Source organism: Drosophila obscura, unplaced genomic scaffold (assembly GCF_018151105.1).
Source record: "Drosophila obscura isolate BZ-5 IFL unplaced genomic scaffold, ASM1815110v1 contig_46, whole genome shotgun sequence".
Classification (NCBI taxonomy): domain Eukaryota; kingdom Metazoa; phylum Arthropoda; class Insecta; order Diptera; family Drosophilidae; genus Drosophila; species Drosophila obscura.
Window position 1 is genome coordinate 441,587 of NW_024542835.1, and position 6,130 is coordinate 447,716.

General features: G+C 43.5%; 1 pseudogene; it reads left to right on the top strand.

The window, feature by feature from the left end:
* Nucleotides 1–2,343: 2,343 nt before the first annotated feature.
* Nucleotides 2,344–4,284, top strand: LOC121404893 (annotated as a pseudogene).
* The last annotated feature ends 1,846 nt before the right edge of the window (nucleotides 4,285–6,130 follow it).

The window sequence follows — 6,130 nt, forward strand, 5'->3', positions numbered from 1 at the left end:
TTTACACTGTTATTTAATATTTAAATAAATACATACTACTAAGAAATTAAATATTAAGATTAATACAGAGAAGATAATTATTGTACTTTCCAACCAAGCAATCGCAAAAGCTTTTTCTCAAAAGAAGAAAAGGCATTAACATATTATGTTTTCGGCTCGGAAAACTTGTGCTATGCACAAGTACACACACATATGCATGTACTTGCAGGTTCTTTGCGTGCTCAAACATGCAAGCGAATTCTAAATATTTTTCCAGATTTTTACTCAGTTTTGAACTCGTGCGAGCAAAAGGGGTGGATTTAGTCTCATATTAATCGTAATAGACTTTTCAATAACAAATAAATTGCCAATAATAATATTTTATAATGGAAAAATGTGTTAAACGTACCGCAAGTTTGTCAAGTGAAACTAATATATTGCCAGAAGAAGCAGAGTCAACGAAAAAAAAACCTAAGATTGTTTATCGCAAATATGATGAGAGCTATGTCAGCTATGGCTTTATTTATTGCGGAGACGATTCATGCCCAGTTCCAAAATGTTTGGGAGGTGGAAAAATTTACATTGTTTTGGCACAGGTAAGCACTGATGACAAAGTCTTTGCCTGATGAATTGTTGTCTGTCCTACAAGAAGTTGTTAAAATTTTCAATTACATCAAGTCGCGACCGCTGAACTCTCGTCTGTTTAATGCAGTCTGTCAGGAAATGGGAGCAGATCATCGGTGACTTCTATTTTTTACAGAAGCACGATGGCTTTCTCGGGGAAAAGTTCTATCTCGGATTTACGAGCTTAAAAATGAGACCCAGGCGTTTTTAGAGGCCCAGGGTTCCGATTATGTTTCTGTGTTTAAAAAAGAAGAATGGGTGGCCGAACTTGAATATCTGTCGTACATATCACTCATTTAAATGAGCTGAACAGAAAAATGCAAGGCAGAAACTCCAATATTTTAACGTCTTCGGACAAAATTGAAAGCTTTCGCGCTAAATTGGTGCTATGGATCAGCCACGCTGTCAATGGAAATGTTTCCAAATGTCATGGCTGCCGATTCAGAAAAAAAAAGTGCAGGCTTTGATAGGGAAGCACTTGGAGCTATTAGCTAAAAAAATGAATTGTTACTTTCCAAAGTGTGACCTGCAACCTATGGACTGGGTACGAAATCCATTCTCGGATATCATTAACCTTGGACACTTACCGATAAAGGAGCAGGAAGAATTCATGGAGTTAAAGAATGATCGAACAATAAAATTAAAATTTTCTGAAATTGACTCAGCACATTTCTGGCTGTATATAAAAAATGAGTATCCACTGCTTTCAAAACGGGCTGTTGCGACTATATTACCATTTCCCACAACGTACTTATGCGAACTTGGATTTTCAACTCTCACTACAATCAAATCGAAAAAAAGAGAACGCCTGAGAACGATAACTGAGGAGAATCGAGCAGCCCTATCTACGATTGCTCCAAATTTTGATCGCCTGTGCTCAGTTAAACAGGCTCACATTTCTCACTGAACATGTAAATTATATGTAAATTAAATATGTATTGGTATATTGATTCTAGAAATACATAAAAATTAAATAAACATTTCTTCTTTTTTCTTTGGTGTACCTTCAAAATTTCTGGATTTGATAGTTGTACCGTGAACACAAAAAGTTTGCGGAACACTGGTCTAAACAAATAGATACGCTCCGCAAAGACTGCAGGACTCTCTTTAACAGAGCCAAAAGCAGCAACGAGGAAGCGCACTGGGAAAATTACAAAAGTAAACTAGCCCTATACAAAAAAGAAACTAGGAGAGCAAAAAGGGCCTCTTGGCAACAATTTTGCTCCGAAATTGAAGACACGTCAGAAGCCGCAATGCTACACAAGATCCTGTCAAAAATCCTATCTCAAGAGAATGGATGGTACGTGGACAAACTCTAGTGAGGACTCCCTACATATTCTACTCGATACTTATTTCCCTGGGTGCACGACCATCGAGCCGGCAGACACCCCAAGTGAAGACCCGGAAACCTCGATGGAGCACATCCTCACAAAACGGAATATTAGCTGGGCAGTAAACAGCTTTAAATCCTTCAAATCGCCTGGTCCAGACCAAGTCATTCCGGCTCAGTTACAAAAAGCCGGGGTCATGGCCATCAACTGGCTGCAAAGTATCTTCAGGAAGATACTGACAGTGGGAAAACTCCCCCGCGCTTGGCTAAAGGCTAAAGTAGTCTTTATCCCCAAAGCAGGGAAACCCTCACACACACCCCCAAAAGACTTCAGACCAATAAGTCCATCGTCCTTTCTTCTCAAAACCTTTGAGAGACTAGTCGGGCTGCAGCTGAGGACAACTATAAATCCTCAATGGCTGTCAGGCGCACAACATGACTACCGAAAAGGAAAATCCACGGAAACTGCACTCCATGAAGTAATCTCGACGGTAGAGAAATCCCTACACGTCAAAGAATACTCCTTAATAGCTTTCCTAGATATCGAGGGTGCTTTTAACAACGTCATACCAGAGGCTATCACGGAGGCCCTGACTGACCTGGGGGTGGATCGTCACATGGTGATGCTCATTGATCAATTGCTCACATGCAGGACGGTGACTTCATCAATGGGTTCGTCCACTCAGTCAAGGTATGTCAACAGAGGCACCCCGCAAGGTGGTGTCCTGTCTCCCCTTCTATGAAACATAGCAGTCAACAAGACTCTGTGTGACCTGGAAGGGGAGGGCTGCAAAGTGGAAGCATACGCGGACGACGTTGCTATTATCTTCTCGGAAAAATTCCTTCAAACACTTTGCGATCTAATGACCGCAAAGCTCGCGCGACTGTCAGAATGGACAGAGTCGCGTGGACTGGGAGTCAATCCCTCTAAGACGGAACTTGTGTTGTTTACAACCAAATACAAAATCCCGTCCCTCAACCCGCCAATACTAAACGGATGCAGGCTCTCCTTCAGCGACAGTGCCAGTTACTTAGGGTTGGTAATTGATAAAAAGCTTAGCTGGAACCTGAGCATCAAAGACAGAGTGAAGAAGGCTACGATAGCCCTCTACACTTGCAAGAAGGCCATTGGGCTAAAATGGGGCATGAACCCAAAAATAGTCCAATGGATCTCACCTAGCCAATAGTAAGACCAATACTGCTCTACGGAGTCGCAGTGTGGTGGCCTGCCCTATCGAAGGGGACCATCACTAAACAACTAGGCAAGGTGCAGCGTACTGCAGCCCTATGCATCAGTGGAGCTTTGAGCACAACACCAACGGATGCGCTAAATGCTATACTATGCCTGCAGAGCCTTGACCTTGCAGGTAAGGAGCAGGCAGAAATGGCAGCAATCCGTCTTAGAGACTCTGACCAATGGGTGTCACATCACACCGGTCATGCGTCCATCCTAAATGGAAACAAAATCGTCCCCACAAAAACGGACTACTGCGTTCCGAGGGAGTATACAGATACCCCCTTCGAAACAATCATCCCTCACAGAAACAACTGGCTTGAGGGACCACCTGGTCCAAAGGGAGCCATTCGAATCTTCACTGATGGCTCAAAGCTGGACAACAAGGTCGGAGGAGGAATCTACTCCGAGCAGCTTAACATAAGACACTCTTTCAGGCTCCCAGATCACTGCAGTGTCTTCCAATATCTATATCTATAGTGATAGCCAAGCTGCGATCAAATCGCTGAATGCGATAACAACAAGCTCGGCTACCGTGGCAAACTGTCGCAAATCTCTCCATGAGATGGCTTATCAGTTTGTCATCAGCCTAATATGGGTCCCGGGCCACCAGGACATTGAAGGCAACTGTATAGCAGACGAGCTGGCCAGAGCTGGTACAACAATCCCCCTTCTCCATGATAAGGAGGATATTTGTATGCCAATGGCCACCTGCAAGCTCAAAATAAAAGAACATTTTAGTCAACTAATAAATGACAGATGGCAAAAAGTGCCACTATGTCGCATAACTCGGCAAACATGGCCTAACATTACTAGGAAGCGCACCGATGAGCTTTGCAAACTCAGTAGGAGCAGGTGCAGCTCAGTCATACGCTCCCTTACGGGACATTGGCTAATAGGCACCCATGCAAACAGGCTGGGTGCCCCCTATAACGACTTCTGTCGGAGCTGTAGAGATGAGGACGAGGAGGAGACTGTGGATCATCTTTTCTGCACCTGTCTAACTCTCAGTAGAAGGAGACTTCAATACTTGGGCGCACCTTTCCTAATTGACATTTCGGACATGTCTAAAATCAGTCCCAGATGGATCGCAGGCTTCATAAGGAAACCGGCCTAGATGTGTCGGGTTTCTGACGATCCCGACAGCCGCCTCAACCTAACCTAACCTAACCTCAGGTGTTACTCAAGGAAGTCATTTATGTCTGCTGCTGTTCAATCTGTTTGTGAATGACTTACCTCAAGTTATTTTGCACTCAGTTAGATTAATGTATGCTGATGACGTCAAAATCTGTTTTTCGTATTCCGATTAGTACTCGAATAAGTGGTGTTCGTCTAACCTACTGTTTTTGAACCTCTCTAAGTGCAAACTTATGACGTTTCACCGCCGTGCTCCACATTTGGTTTCCTACTCTCTACGACTACAAGCTCTGGATCGAATTTCCACATCAAATGACCTAGGAGTCCTGTTTGATCATAAGCAATCCTTTAACAGCCATGTTGTGTAGTGGCACCTGTCTCAACAAAATATATTGTATATCAAACGTCACACAGTTCCCCCTCTCGTTAAATGCACCTTGCGCGGGCAGTTGAGCCAGTGTTAAAATGACATTCGCTTAACAGAGCCAAGTGTCAATGCGTGGTGAATAAGAAAACAAAAAAGAGCTCGAGCGGATGGAGAGTTGCCCATGTCGTTCTTTTCTTTTGAGCTTGCGATCCCAGACGGACGTCTGTTAAATTCAGTGCAGTGTGGTCGTCTGTGGTCTACCATTATAATACCGCGTGTTACGATCCCAGATCGATTCCGACATCCACACGACCCGAGAAAAACCAATTCAACGTTATTTATCATAAGGCCGATCCCATTGGGGTGAGTTTACTTATATACCACCAGCGGCCACTGGAAATTTACTTCGGTTTCAAAACTATTTGCAGGGTTGGCCGTATGTAGTACCGTATAAAGTACTTTGCATAGTACCGTACGAAGTATCATACGCAGTACAGTAGATACTGCCAGGTGGCATTGCCGCGCCACATATGGGCGTTGTATAGTGCTGCGGACTTGAGCTTCCACTCTCTGGGCGCATACTTCTACGGGGAACTGTATCCAACGTACCCAAAGTGTAACGCTTTCGCACCTACACCGACACATCTAGCTGGGAATACGAACGTTGCAGCAGCGGTCTACGTATACATAGATCCATACAGCTTGTGCGTCGACTCCTCGTACGCTGCCTCGAACATCATGCAGAGACTTTTCTAGACGAGCCATATCTACAATCGTCCTCACACCCACGCTCTCCAGCAGCCAGCGTACGGACAGTAGCAGAAAAAGGAGAGAGCGAGAGAGTTGCAGAGCCGTGCCGATCACCGTTTGCCAGTGGATCTTCCGTTTAGTCGGACCACTAGTTTTCTTGCTAAGGCAGTGTTTCTTTTTATTAGTGACTTATTTTAAACGAAAGCAAAGTGAATAGCGTCAATTCATTGAGACTTTGAATAAGCCGTCTCTAAGAATTTTTAGTGTTATGATTCCTTTTGTTTGTGCATTAAGTAAGGAAGGAAAATTTGGTAAAGAAAGAGTGGAGAAAACCAATACTTTTGCCTAAACGTTGTCGTGCTAATTCACTGAATTCTGAAAGTTTACAGCCACCTGCAGAAATCCTATGGAAGTGCTTTCATCGATGGATTAAACCTACTGTGAGTGATTGATTGTAAGCGTATACTGTATGTGTAGTAGTTGAATCGTGAATCAAAACGCTATGCCAAGTATTCGATTATTTTCTTTGCTCTGCTCTTTCGCAAGCCGTGGTAATTTTCGTTCACGCTGTAACTCACGACAAGCGAATATATGGGTGATTACCCAACAGACAATTAATGTGCACCTAAAAGAGGCATTGCGCTCTCGAAGTTTTTGTATTCCATCGGAACCATCTTCCGAATAGTTTTCTAGTTTCTTACCTCATTAT